This window comes from Macrobrachium rosenbergii, chromosome 52 (assembly GCF_040412425.1).
Source record: "Macrobrachium rosenbergii isolate ZJJX-2024 chromosome 52, ASM4041242v1, whole genome shotgun sequence".
Taxonomy (NCBI): Eukaryota; Metazoa; Arthropoda; class Malacostraca; order Decapoda; family Palaemonidae; genus Macrobrachium; species Macrobrachium rosenbergii.
The window spans coordinates 407,273-422,644 of record NC_089792.1 but is presented as its reverse complement, the minus strand read 5'-3'; the positions used below and the strand labels follow the sequence as shown (position 1 = coordinate 422,644).

Genomic DNA, 15,372 nt, shown 5'->3' with positions numbered 1-15,372 from the left:
TAACGTGGATATGCAAACGCAGATAAAGCAAATGGTAGAGGGTAAGTTTCACTCAAAAATGACATTTTTAGCCTATTAAAACTTCATACATTCTTGTGCTAAACTATTAGGATGTTTCCTGACTTCTACTAATTTTCACAAAAGCATCTTCAGTTTTAACAGTCTGACTTCAATGTGAAAAGGTGTAAAAAGACTATCTATCCGGAAATAAATGCCTCTCCTCTAGAAAATAAATCTTGCCTGAAAGCGTCAAGAAGAAATGTGTGCCTGGTACCCTAACTCAGTATCTCCCATCTTCAATGTGCAGAATATGGTTTTTGCATGGTTAGGTTGTGAGAAATTTCTGTATTTTACTCTTATACTTCATGGTGCTATAGGTCAGGTTATAAAAGGGGGAAGGGGTGTCCACAAGGAAGAAGGCCCCCGTCAGGTCAGGACCAAACGCTATAAGTTAGGTGAGGTTGGAGAAGGTCAGGCTAGATGCAACCCCTTTATTTAACTCATTGACTTTCATGATAATGCAGGTCTAGTTAGGTGGGAGTGGAGGGGGAAGAGGGGGGAGGGTCTATGGAGTGGGAATCCCCAAAGCAAGGCAGAATCCTGCACCTTCAGATAGCTTTGGTGCATCGCTAATTATCCTTGCAAAAATTTTCATGCTTTATCAAATTATTGGTGATTGTTACTACTACTGGCTGTTACGTGTGAACTACATATATTTTTAACTGAAAATTTTGTCATTTATGTATTTCCTACCTTTACGGCTGGTGCACTTGCGCTCATTTTCTATCTTTCCTATCTAAAGGGAAAAAAAGAAGTTCCTCTTTGAGATCCCACGTAATTCTGGATACTGAGGGAGGGGAAAAGCACAAAACTGGATGGCTTAGACTAGCCTTCACCAACAAATATAACCAGACTAAAACATAGCCTTGTATATGGTTCATTTATTTAGATATGAATTAAATATCGTAGTATTAACGTCAAAAATTTCTTTCTGGAAATCAACAACCCATATCAACAGTTTGAAACACATATATGGTTCATGTATTTAGCTTCAACTTAACATACCTATAGTAACACTAGGTTACAGTCATAAAAATTTATTTCTGGAAATCACCAACCAATATCATCAGTCTGAAACACATATGGCTCATTTATTTAGCTATGAATTAAAATATAGGGTTATTTTTCAGAAGACTCCAGCCACCTCCTACATTATAATTTAGGGTAAAACGAAAACAAAAGAGTTTCGGGTAATATTTTGCCGGTTGGCTGTAGCTAAACTGTAATTTACCTTTGAACTGTATAGGTCGGTGCAGGGGGCAGAGGGGACCCATTGGTACCGTCGTGTAGCCTTCAAAGGTCAATTACAATTTAGTTACGGCCGGCCGACAAAATATTACTTTAAAGTCTTGTAAAGCAAGTAAAATAACATAAAATATTACTTTAAAGTCTTGTAAAGCAAGTAAAATAACATAAAATATTACTTTAAAGTCTTGTAAAGCAAGTAAAATAACATAGGAAAACGTCAACTGCCACAGCCTAGCTCACCCCGGACAGCCGGCTTACAATTACCGTTTCTGTTAGTGCCCTTTCATTTCTTAGCCATTTTGTGCATGAAAACCCCAAAATGGTTTTTCATGCAAAAATGGCTAGCGAGAGTCTTTCGAAATGGCTGGATGGAGTCTTTGCCCACGAAAATCTAATCCTGGAACTACAGTAGCCTACAATAATTGTCTAATTTCTCTCACCTTAACCGATGCAGCCCCGGTTTTCTTCGGCGGATTTATTCCTTATTCTTCAAGCAAGCTAATCCTAAAGCACTTTTTTTATAGGAGTCAACCGTACTAAAGAAACACTAAAAGTTTACACGCGAATCACTAAAATACTCAAGCCATAAGTCTTACAAATAAAATGTAAACAATGATGTACGCAGTGTTGCCAACCTTGACTTCAATACCCCGCTACAGTGAGCTCCCAAAAACCACCAGATTGAATGGCGTCATTTTTCTTCTCGACGGAAGGTTGGGAACGGCTGATATTTGTGAACTTTGATATCAGTATTATAATCGATAATTAAACCATAAATTCTAGCTCAAAATGCAGGTGCTATATTTCGCGAATTGAGCATATGCAATATTTAGAGTCGCCCTGCTAAATTTCGACCGCTTCATTTAAGCCCGTATGGATGCTATCTTTGAATACTCTCTGCAAAATCATTTCAAGACATAATATGTTTCAATTTCCGAGTCTTCCATATACGAACATAGCTCCTAGATCATAGAATTAAATGGCAAATCACAGGTAAAAAAAAAAATATTAGCATTTAGGTCGAAAAAGTCTGAAATGGCAACACGGAATTGACATTTATTCTCTAGCAGAAGAAGAATTAAATGACCAACAGTACCAAAATACTGCGATCTTACGAAATGATTCATAAAACTGTCAAAATACCTTAAAACAATTGTCATTAGATATCTTATGCGCTGTTTATATCTTTATGGTCAATATTAAATGAAAAATTAAAAAAAAGTAAATGTTTCAGAAACACCTACACTTACACACAGAAGAGTTGCCAGTTCCAGTAATTGTGAATTAAGGCACAATAATTAGCAATTTACTTAAATTTATTCTAAACAGACATCAAAATTTACAAGTATGTTAGCTAGAAGATTTTGTTAACTTGAAATATAAAAATTTGACAGAATTTTTCACTGACAGATAGAATGGAGATCTGAATTTTAAAAATAGAATGCTTTATGCTTTAATTGTAAATTAATAATATTTGTTAAGCGAACATGTTCTCATGAGTTCTTTTACAAGGGTTTTGAACCACCAGAATTTTTTTTAATCATTGGAAGGGGCAAAAAATGCAAGGTTTACAAAGTGTATCTTCATGAGCTAAGCTCGAGGGCTGATACACCGTAGGTTGTTGCTGTTACCTCTCTCTCTCTCTCTCTCTCTCTCTCTCTCTCTCTCTCTCTCTCTCTCTCTCTCTCTCTCTCTCTCTCTCTCTCTCTCTCTCTCTCTCTCAGCCTGCAGAGAGAGACAAATCACAGGAAAAGGTGATGAACAGATAAATATGAGCGAATGGAAAATAAAACCGATACGAATTCAAGAGACGTCAGCAGAGGTCAAGGAACGATTTTGCTCCTTGCTTAAGCATTTGGAGATCGGAAGATCACACAACTGGAATTGGTAAACTTCAAAGTATTTACACTCTGTCAGCTGGATTGTAGGCTACCCTCATCTGGTGAGGTAACAATAAGAAGGGTAGGTGGTGTGGTTAAAATGGGAATGGAATCCTGTTCAAATGGTGCATTTTTTTTTATACTGTGTTGCAAAATGAAACTGGTATTTATTGATAGACCAGTACCATCCCTATGTGTATTGAAAATTTTAAAGTACGTTTGGTTTTTAAGTGTAATTCAGATTTCAGTCTTTTGTCGCCTCAATTTAAACTCCATTTCAGTTAGAAATGGTTTATTCATTTCACATTTCACATGTCAATACATTTCTCGATAGCAGTTCTACGTCAAAATATTGAGAATGTATTAAAGTATCTCAGTGTAGGGAACGTTAGGGTTTTGTTTCTCGTCATTTTCTGTAAGGCTCTGAATCCATTTTCTAAATTAATGGTATACTCATATAAATCAGGTGAAGGTGGTTAATGTTTCATTAGGTGGTTTGAGTAGAAAATTTTGTTATAGAAAAGAATTTTTTGGCCATTTCGAAAAAGTTCCTCCGTATTTTCTTATATATTCCATAGTTTTCATCACATCCAGCAAGACTTTATGTTGTTTCCTATACATATCACGAGATTTTTGCATATTTCGTAAAACCAGTGGACAGCAATGCAGTCAATTTTCCTTGCGTTTGTCTGCATTACATTCAAATTTAAACCGCATGTTATTTAAATTGGTAGCGAAAGTTGTTTCTGGTAGGCTTTAATTGTTGTATTCTGCTTGGTTTGTGACTGGTCCTTGATTTTAATAGTACAGTTGGTTTACGAGACTATTAATTGGTTGGTAGAGTATTCGTAGCTGACATGGTACCAGAGTGAGTAATATCACTGTTATTTAAGCACTCTATTCTTCTGACTGTTTCTAAGGGTTGTCTAATAAGGTTACCAACTCTGTTGCACTTTTTCGTGCCCCCTCTAGCCACAGAGAAAGTATTTTCAGCAATGAGTCCCACCCAAAGTAACTGGATAAAGATTCATTTAAATTATCCGACAAGGAGGCTCAGGACAGACCAGTCTATTTTGGATATTTAGCGAGCAAAAGATATATGCAGTACTGAAGAGTTAGTAATCAGAGAAATAATTTTAGGGAGAGAAGCTTTTCCAAGTACTGTGGAGCCGATTCATAAGTCCTTAACCCCGTAGGGGGTTTAGTGCCGTCAGTGCACCTCACGTGGTGCACTGTAGGCGTTATGTAAGCTCTTTGCAGCGTGCCTTCGGCCCCTAGCTGCAACCCCTTTCGTTCCTTTTACTGTACCTCCTTTCATATTGTCTTTCTTCCATCTTACTTTCCACCCTCTCCTAACAATTGATTCATAGTGTGACTGCTTTTAGGTTTTTCTCCTGTTACACCTTTCAAACCTCCTTTACTCTCAATTTCCCTTTCAGCGCTGAATGACCTCATAGGTCCCAGTACTTGGTCTTTGGCCTAAATTCTATATTCAATTCAATTCAATAGGTCTTTAAGCTCAAAGAGAATGTTCTGAGCAGGGGGGTGTAGATGAAGATTCTAGGCCTGTATAATGGTTGGTAAACCTTAATACAGTAGTGGCCATTGCCATTCTGTGCTCTTGGCATCCTTGTAAGTTATAAAGCAGAGTCCCGTATTCCATGTGCAATCGTAAGGATTGACCTGAATGCTAGCTGCTTCACAATTAAGGTCAGATCCCTTCCTCCTTTGGATTTGCACATAGGCCTACCTGCAAATTCAGTTTTGGTGTTCATTGTCCGTGCCCTGAATATGCTATTCGTAACAGCCCTTCTTCTCACTAGGTTTCCAAGACATTTGCACCTCCCTGATTTCTATATTTCTCTGGTGATGGATTTACGTCTGTTCTGGGTTAGGGGAACTGTCCAGAGCATCAAGTTTCTTGCAAAAGAAAAATAAATCTAGAAATGAGACTCCGTAAGCAATGTTCTGATTCATCTTTTAAGATGATTAGCATTGGGAGCAGCTGTTTCCTTGGTCAGGGAGGTCATTATAGTAGTTTTAAAAAGGCAGCTGCAATAATTTGCAGTCAAATTTTTCCCCACTGTTGTATAGTAGATTTCCTGTCCGAATTGCTTGAGGCGTTCTTTCTCCAAATTGGTCCATACAGGCCTGGGGTTGGTGAGCTCGTCTTTTTCGGTAAATTACTGTTCTCTTCACACCTAGTCTTCTTACAAGGTTGATTGCATGCTTGTTGCTTGGGCAAGACAGGTTCATGGTACACAATGATAATGAAGTGTAACCCCAGAAGAGCATTTGGTCTACTCTTTTATATTTTTCATTTTTTCATCTAGTGTTAAATTGGCGCTCTTTCATACTTTGTGTAATGTTCCTTGAAGCAGTTTCATTCGAGAGGTGTTTTAGGCCGCGTTGTAGTATCATTGCTTCTCTTGACATAAATCTTGGTGCCTCCATCAGCAATTTAGGCCAGGAATTTTCGTTTCAATTTCCAGTTTCCATATGTTCTTGCATGCAGTTGGTACAGGATCTGCACTGTACGAATATCCCAGTTTCCTGTTGTCGTATTGTGAAGGGCTAGATATTCCCTGGTTGTGTTGCAAGGATAGGTACTGAGAATATTTCAATGTGAAGTTTATACTGAAGAGGAATATATTTTATTGAATATATGGCACACTTCTTGCCTATTACTCTTTGCATTTGCAATTCGGTACCCTATTGGCTGGGGTGAAGCTTTAGGGTGTTAGGGTATAGACTCTTGGATGTGTGTTAGGTCCTACTGCTTTCTAGGGAGCTTTGGTTATCCTGGTATAATGAAATGCACTTGAAATAAGGACTCCTGCCTACAAGGGGGACTTGGTCTAAGTAAACTGAAAATGTCTGAACGTATTTCATTCATGTCAATTCAAGTGTTTTTGATTTTCATGTCTGTTGTAACTGGGTTAACTTAAGATATATAGAAAAGCTGAGTAATGTAAGATACAGTCATTTTATTTAAAGCAAGTTATTAAGTGACAATATTCACAAAAGTAGCCTTATCTATATATAGGCCTAGTATTGTACTCATTTTGTTTGCTTCAAATAGCTTTAAAATGTTCTACTGATGCAATGATATTAATAGATTACAGGTTTACTACTGCGTAAAGGACGCAAATTAATACAGTATTAACTAAGTCTTATGCTTGATTGAGCAAACATGTAAATGCAGTTCATATTCAAGGCAAATTAAAGATATATATGTTTGAAAAGCAGTGAAATACTTTCCTTACACAAAATATTTAATCATAAATATTTGAGTATTATAGTATAACTCTCCGATCCAAGACACCATTTTTTCCAAGTGAATAATACTTATCCACACAGAAAGAAACTTAATGTCTTGAAACCGAATTATACTGATCCCCAAATTTAGTTTTACAGTTGCAAAGTACGATCTTGTGATAACACCAAAAGTACAGAAGACCACCCGTGTCTTTCTTAGAAAACCTGGGCATTAGCTTCCGTCAAATATCTATGTTAACTCATGTATTAAGAGCAAGTGCTTTTATCTACAGAAAATTTTTTTTTACAAAATTACTTACAATTGAAAATTTTATATTACACTTTCATAAGAAATTGCAAATTTATTCAAACAATTTTACATAACTTCAATGCAACAAAACTGCAAAAATACATTAAGAAAACTTTTGTCCAAATGACTCTTCTAGAAAGCAACCAACTAATTTTGAAAAACTCAAAATTAAACTTAACCAAATAACTTTGAAAACTCAACAAAGTTAAACTTCCCTTAAATAAACTCTGAAATCTTACAGAAACTGCTAGATTAAATAAAAAAAATCCTAGCAAACTTATTTGTCTAGAAAAAACTCTAGCAAAATTACTCCTGTCTACTAAGAACATTCTAGTTTAAGTTCTGGTCAAAACATGAACCTTTGAGGTCTCTATTCTTGTTCCTCATTGGTTTAGGCACATCACCTGCAAGTTGGGTGGGGGTCTAGATGTAAATGAGAACAAACCTTTCCAGAATAAAGTAACTTCAGGAATGAACAGACCTCAAAAAGGGATTTGCAAAATACCACCAAAAACTCTATGAGAACTGTAATTTTCAATATAGATAATTTAACCCGACCACGGAGAAAAACAAAATACTTGATTCACATAATGATTTGGGGACAGCCTCCCTCCTCTTATTTCATATTAATCACTGCCCTACAGCGTGACATTACAGAAAATCAGCATGACGTTGAAGAAAATGTTCTTTTGCAACTTATCAGCAACCATCACTGGCAACTTCATCCGTAAGCATGCAGGTTACCTGTGGTAAAGAGATGCAATTAACGAGTGACCCTTCTCTCGTACAGCCATTGCAGCTGCGTTGCAAAAATCAATACATTTACTGTAATACTTATACATCCTTATGATGGCTATTGCTAAGCTACCTTTTCAGACGTGATGCATTTTGGTAGTAAAAATTTCCCAAATTGTGTAAGTGTAAAGTACAGTTTATTACAGGCTAAAATTTATATAGAATTACTGCTAGCTGTAGGCCTTTTTCTTACTTATCAGAGGGACAGGCCTCAGAGGTGTTCATTCGGCCAAGGGATTACTACTATGAATTAGTTGAATGGAACATTCATGCTTCTAGACAATAGTAAGGCTTGCCAAGATAATCAATTAGGAGAGTTCCTTGTCAGTCTCTCTACAGTAATACACAAAACCTCATGCACGTTTTTACTGTTAAAAGCAATCTTTAAAACTCAACAATATTTGCAATTTCCACTTCCCCACCATTTACCTCGTGCTTTAAGTTTACTGGTGGAGTCTAATTTCAGCAAAAGCACAAATTGCAATAGACAAGGAAACTTTGTGACTTTCTCCTATACAGACTCATCTAACATGTTACCGCGAGATTCTTACTGTGTTACATACAGCACCTTTCCTCACTAATCATAGAAGCAGACGTGTTTTCAACTGCCCATCACTGCATCCTTTGAGTCCTTGGGAAAACATCTCGGACACTGCTCACATCACCTTGGCACAGTAGAATGCGCCACCAACTCGCTGGTGGTCATCTGCAAACGGTATACAAAATATCATAAACGGCACGGTTCATGTTATTGCAGTAACTTGTATAATTTAATGCGATGAAGTAAAATATCCAAGTAATACTAATGATAAAACTCTTCATAAAAACCTCATAATAGCATGCGTCACTAAAATGGTGAAGAAACCCACAGTGGTGTAGATGCAAATATATATTTTAGAAATATATATACAAAAGAGAGCTTTCAAGAACCTGTTCAATTCTCCTTCTTAATTGAGAAGGAGAATTGAGCAGGTTCCTGAAAGCTCTCTTTTGTATTTACATTTCTAAAATATGAACTTACATCTACACCACTGTGGATTTCTTCACGATAAGAATCTTCCTGTTACAGCCTTTCAAACTGAGTTTTTTTTTTATTTGCTTATTTAATACAATCCTAAACCAGGCAAATGCTTGCAAACCAGTCATGTGCAAGGGTAACTTACAACAGGGAGAATACATAACTACCTTATCAACACACAAGACCCAATTACAGCACAAACTAGTTCAAACAACGGATGCCGACAGACTGTCAACCGTTAACTCATTCAATTGTATCGGTCAGTGATATGGGGATTCTGTACTTTATTGTAGTATACTTAAAAACAAAAATTACAAAAAATGAAGCAGAATAATGAATTCAGCTTAGGTGAATATTTTCTATGACTGACATTACTTGACGCGACTGAAATATCTGTGGTTGGGAATATGTTGACAACTGATTTCATCTGAACCTCAAAGGGTTAAGATCCAAGACTAAGGTACATCATTTTAACTTACAAAACAAGTTTCATATTTTACATTAAATTCAAATTTTAAATTTCCAAACTGGATTGTATCCAGTCTCCGAACCACTAACTCTGAGTAGACTGGTTTAGTCTGGAAAATAGACACTAGATTGTTTGGACGAGTGATGGGAAAGGCTGTGCATTAGTTACACAGAGAGATTCTCAAAAGTCTAAGTGAAAGCAGTAGTAAAAGGTCTAGTCTAGAAAATCATGAAGGAGGTTTAGATAAGGATCTGGAATAGCTAGTAATTCAAGCTTATTGCTGAAGGCAAAGTAGGAAGTTATTCAAATCTAACCCCATTTGAAAAAATTACAGAAAAATATTCATGACGAAAACTGCCAAGCTACGAGGTTTTAGACAAAATTTGCAGCTGGCAATATATATTACCATTGTAAACGCACCTTAAAAGAAACCCAAAACATCCTAATCTAATTCAGGATGGGTCAGATTGACTACAGTGCAAGGCAAATCAAAATTATACTCTCTAGGTCCTGTCTGAAAACAACACATCTGTTTTTGATAAATGACACCAAGTTTCAGTTGCATTTTGCCCTTGACGAGAAAAAGCAGCAGGCACAAGAACACAGGGCCATCATCTGTTACGAAATCTATTTGTTCTAGCCTTGGTATTGCTGATTTACTGCCAGGATAAACTTTACATCATATGTAGCCAAAGAAACACATTATGGAAGAACTAATTAGCAACAGAACCTGCATCACGTGGCGCTAACCTAATGTACAAAGGCTTTGTGAATAATAACCAGAGATATTGCAACTTCCTCAGCAGGTGCCTTGTAACTGTGGAATCATTTTAAGCAATTTTAACTCATCCTTTTGACCTTTTTTGTGATTTGTCCTTTTATTGACATGCCAATATTAAATGTTAGTTCTCCGCTTTAAGACAAAACTAAACCGAGTTCATCAGCACAAACATTAACTTCGCAGACACAGAGTTTAGGATCTTGGACAGACAGGACTAGCAAGGGCCTAGTGACTGGAATTGTTGTGTTGAAAAAGGTACAACTTTCAGTTTACAATGTCAATCAGATTCATGACAATCACCGTTGTGAACCATGGAATGCTAGTGCAGACACTGACTATTAAATAAGTTTTGGTTTTTCAGAGTTTAGAATGGAATAGAATATAGAATTTAGGCCAAGGCCAACGCTGGAACCCATGAGGTCTTTCAGTGCTGAAAGGAAATTGAGAGTAGAAAGGTTTTGAAAGATGTAAAAGAAGGAAAACTCTCGCAGTTGCACAATGAAACCACTGCTAGGAGTGGGTGGATAGCAAGATGGAAGAAAGAGAGTATGAAGGGAGGTACAGTAAAAGGAATGAAAGGGGTTGCAGCTAGGGGCCAAAGGAACGCTACAAAGGACATTAAGTAATGCTTACAGTGCACCGTCTTAACTCTGTTGAGAATACTTGTGCATGACATTGCGCTTCGCTTTCGTCATTTGTTTGTGTTTCTTCATGTTTAAGGTAGGATCTCCGATGCAGTCAGTTTTTAATCTGCCTTTAATTTCTCCTGCCACACTGGTCTACACAATCAACAAATGGTAGCAGAGCGTGGTTGTGGCAGGAAGGAGGAGATTAACAAGTAATTGGAAGAAAAGATGACGTAAACATGGGTAGCATCGGCGAATGTGGTGGGCAGCTGGTGTTGCCAGTATTTGGCACTGATAAAGGTTATGACTGCTGGAAACGAGAGCTGAAAGCATGGCAGCTTGTCACAAGTACTGAGAAAAAGAAACAAACTGTGGGTTTTACTGTAACACTTGGGCACGCGGTACAAGAAGGACGAGATGTCAGCAGCGTATGAGAGTAAAGAAGATTTTAAAGGTGTAACAGGAGGAAAACCTCGCAGTTGCACTATGAAACAATTGTTAGGAAAGGGTTGAAAGTAAGGTGGAAGAAATATACGAACAGATGTATTAGTAAAATGAATGAGGGGTTGCAGCTACGGGCCGAAGGGACGCTGCAAAGAACCTTAAGTAATGCCCTACATTGTACCTTGGGAGGTACACTGACGACACTACCCACCTACAGGGGCTAGGCAGGAAGAGACCACAGCAACACGAAATGCAAAAGGCAGAAGGCACTGCAGCTGGGGCCATAAAAAATTGGCAAACCATATAGGACAAATCTGTATTCAAAGTTGATACGCTGTGTAAAACATTTCAACTCAGAACCAGAAGCTACAATTCTACATTAAGTATTGTGTTGTGAATGAGTAGGACAGACTCTTACCTTTTTATCTTAACAGACAGTGACACCTACATTTGCCTTGTGTGCTGGTCCCACCGTCATGCCAACATTCTCCAGTTTGTATTTCTTCTCTTCATTCGGGTTTTGAACTATTGCTTCAGTCATTCAGTATCATTTATATTTCCAGTGAAGTGAGATTCAATAATATTCTTGATATCTGTAAAAATTAAGTCACGTATAAGAACTGTGCTTTCTAATACTGTATATTCAAGAGCGATACCTAAATCACTTCTCATCTTCTACAATGTTAACAGAAAATGTCAAACATTTTCCATGACTTCTATTCTCTTACTAACTTCTATTTATCATACCTTTGTAGACTACTGAATGCATGTCACATTTCTGTTTTCACCTGCTCCAACTGTGTTTACTTAAGTAATGTACTCAATCTGACAACTCCTTTTTCCTTTCACTCTTGATGAAGCTTAAAGATGTTACTTACAGTGATACGCAGAAGGATCAGTCACCAACAAAGACTTGGAACTGGACCAATACTGCTGCCATTTGTATTGCACTATTGTTACAGTCCATTTTCATTTTGATCATTTGTAACCTGTTTTACCTCGTTCCATTTCAGGTCACATTTCTTCCTCTGGTTCACCTTGTTGTCAGCTGCAAATGATAGTAATAAAGGTCACACAAACTATTTCCTGTGAGTATGCAAACCAATATTTCATGCAAGGTTTCATTATCAGTACTCTGATATGCTCTACATTACACTGCTTCCTAAATTAGCAAAACACAATCTTTCAGGTTTATGTGTGAGTTTTTACAGCACATTTTCAAGACTATCCCAAACTTACCAAGCTCATTTAGAGCACTGAGACAAAAGGCTCATGCTAACAACAAAAAATTCTTAACGATCCAGTAAGGAAATTAACTCAATTTAAAATGAATTGAAAAATAAAAAAATTCTTGACAATCCAATAAGGAAATTAACTCTATTTAAAATGAACTGAAATGCATCAAATAATAGACTGCATTAAAACATGTCAAAAACACATTGGAATCGTAACGTTAGGGCTTTCAAATCACAAATGGGTTTAGAACAAGTCACCCGATCGTATGTAGAGAGTGTATCTTTGACAAACGCTGGATAATCTTAAGGAGCAGTGGTCAGGACATTAATATTACCAACAGGTGGTTGGCTTGTTTTCAACCTGTTTGTGGTTTGTGCAAGATAAGTAACCAGTGTGTGTTTATCAAGTGTTTTACTGCAGTGTGGTAATGAACCCTTACCTAACCACTCACAAATACATAACAAAGATATCGTACCACCAAAAAGACAACTGTTAACTTCCATATGATGAAATTGCCTCAGCTTTTAACAATACACTTTCTGATGACGTTAATCAAAAACTGCATAAATGCTGAGGACATTTATAATACCATAGAGATACTGATTAAGTGTATGAGTACCTAAGCTTTCAAGTTGAACAGTTTTATTCATGGCTCTTTCCACTGCTGAGTGCTGAAAATATAGCTCCACTATCATACCACAGATATAACCACTTCAACAGTTTTTATTACTATTAGCCTAACCATGCTAGCCAGCTCTGTAGTACAATATATATGGCATAGAGACCTCATGGGATCATGCTTAGTATACAATCTGGTAGTATCTTTAAACGCATGGATGTAATCTCTCAACCAGTACAGTTTATGTACACAAAAAATGTGTAAATCTAAAACCTGATTTTGTTGAGCATCTATTCACATTTCCACTCTTTTTTTTTAGTGAGTTTACAGTACATGGGTTGATGTTTTTCTATGTTATTTTACTTGCTTTACAAGAGTTTAAGGTAATATTTTGCCGGTCGGCTGCTGCTCAACTGTAATTTAAACCTTGAGCTGCGTGCGACCCACTGGCGGTTCTCTCTGCCCACTGGCACAGACGCAGTTTTTAGAGGGTCAATTACATTTTGAATTTACAGCCGACCGACAAAATATCATTTTAAATTCTTGTTTAGCAGATAAAATGGTAAAACTTTATAAGTTGCCAATATAAAATAATACCACGTAACCTAGGGTGTTTTACTGGTTACAATTTTGCCATATTAGCTACGGAGGGGGTTGGGGGGGTATTTGACCTAAGAGGTCATTTAAAAACGTAGGTTACAATTTCATATCGTGTATCGGCAACTTATAAAATAATACCGACAAAATAACATAGGAAAACGTCAGTAGGTTCAAACTATCAATGCCTACCTGAGGGCACATCAGTAGGTACGAGAGGCCTACATTAGCCCACCTGGGATGGGTTCAGATTGATAATTTAGGCGAGGCTATACCCACAGTACCCCCTCAAAGGCTCATGTGGTTTATATAATCCTATGATAACTTCTATCAATAACCTTCGCCCTGGGCCAAAGACCCCGGGTGAGCTTAGGTATGCCATGCAAATTAGGGTAACCAGTGACCCAGTTCAATTAATTACTGGCATTACACTGTTTCAGCATTGACTAAAGCAAATACCTTGTTAGGAAAGGTTAATAAGCCCCATACCCATACCCAGGGGCAAAACATCGAAATATTTCATAAGTGATCGAAGGTACTGCCATGGTGGTCGACCGGCCAAAATCCTCACCTATTCTTTCGTTTCTAGACGACGTCCGGCATTAATTACCGTAATTATCTCTGTAATTATTACTCGCCTGGAGTCGAATTACGTTCCAGTTACGACCTGCCGTTCCCTCGGAGGAAAGGAACCACAATATAGACGTTAATAAGAGGGACATTTTGAGCCTTCGGCGGCTGATCTCCTCCGATTCCGGAGACATTTGTAAACAAACCGGGTGGGAGTTGCCATTCGTAAGTTTTTATTCTTATTTTATTCAAATCTTTTGTGTATATTTATTTAAATGCGCATACTAGCGTGAAATTAATTTAATATACCATTAATTTTTAATTCAGTGTGATTTTATACCTTTTTTGTAAGATTTATTTCAATATACACGGGGTTATAATCGTTTATGCAACGAATGCTGGCAACTCTCCCTGATGACAGCCAATGGCTCCCTTAGTCAAGAATACACGCCACTAAAATTATTTTATTTAAAATTTAAAATAATTTAATAATAATACGCTTTCGTTTACGATAACTAAAAGTGCAATGAGTTGAGTAATTAATGAACAAATGAGTTAACATCTGCTACACGTAAAACGTATGTGTATAATTTATATAACTTCACCAAGCCAAAACGACGAATCATACAACTGCCGACCCTAATCTGACTCTTGACTTTTTTTTTTTCTAGTTCATCATGGACACAATGATGCAGTTCATCATTGACTTAATAATGCACTTCATCATAGACACAATAAGCCAGTTCATACTAGACATAATTGTGCAGTTCGTCATGGACATGATAATGTACTGGAGATGCGACATTTTTTTTTCATTATACGGCAAAGTCCACCTCTGCAATTCAAATTCTCTTACTACTCCCTTGTCCAGTCTTTCCTACAAGTTTATGTATGAAATCCTTATTGTGCATGAAAAGATTTCCATTTTATCCTCTCTCTCTCTCTCTCTCTCTCTCTCTCTTCTCTCTCTCTCTCTCTCTCTCTCTCTCTCTCTCTCTAATCCTTACTTATATATATATATATATATATATATATATATATATATATATATATATATATATGTGTGTGTGTGTGTGTGTGTGTGTGTGTGTGTGTGTGTGTGTGTGTGGATCTGAGAGAGAGAGAGAAGGAGAGAGAGAGAGAGATCTTGCTGATATAATAGGAATCTTTTCATGCATTATAAGGTTTCAGACAAATACCTATGGGAAAGATTGGGTGAATCTAGGTGTGCCATGTATGCATGTATATATATTACATACACGTATATATACATAATATATGTGGGCTTTGAGTGTCTCAAGCCCCAATCCCGTCGATAATTCCCGTCTAGTTAAGTTTTATTCTGCCATGATAGTGCGCCTAGATCTGAAGCAATGTTCAAGAAGGAGGCTTTGTCACAAACCTAGGTCTTAGGCTAGGCTACCTAACTGAACTAGACTATTTATCAAAAGAAATTAAAGT

At 37.1% G+C, this 15,372-nt stretch overlaps 1 long non-coding RNA gene across 1 annotated transcript; it reads right to left on the bottom strand.

Moving 5' to 3' along the window:
• Positions 1 to 6,155: 6,155 nt before the first annotated feature.
• LOC136833978 (uncharacterized) lies at positions 6,156 to 14,103 on the bottom strand. Its single transcript, XR_010851639.1, has 5 exons — positions 13,980 to 14,103; positions 11,768 to 11,937; positions 11,308 to 11,482; positions 8,120 to 8,257; positions 6,156 to 7,500 (listed from the first exon to the last, which is right to left on the bottom strand). It is a non-coding gene; the product is annotated as an uncharacterized lncRNA (long non-coding RNA).
• Between the last annotated feature and the right edge of the window lie 1,269 nt (positions 14,104 to 15,372).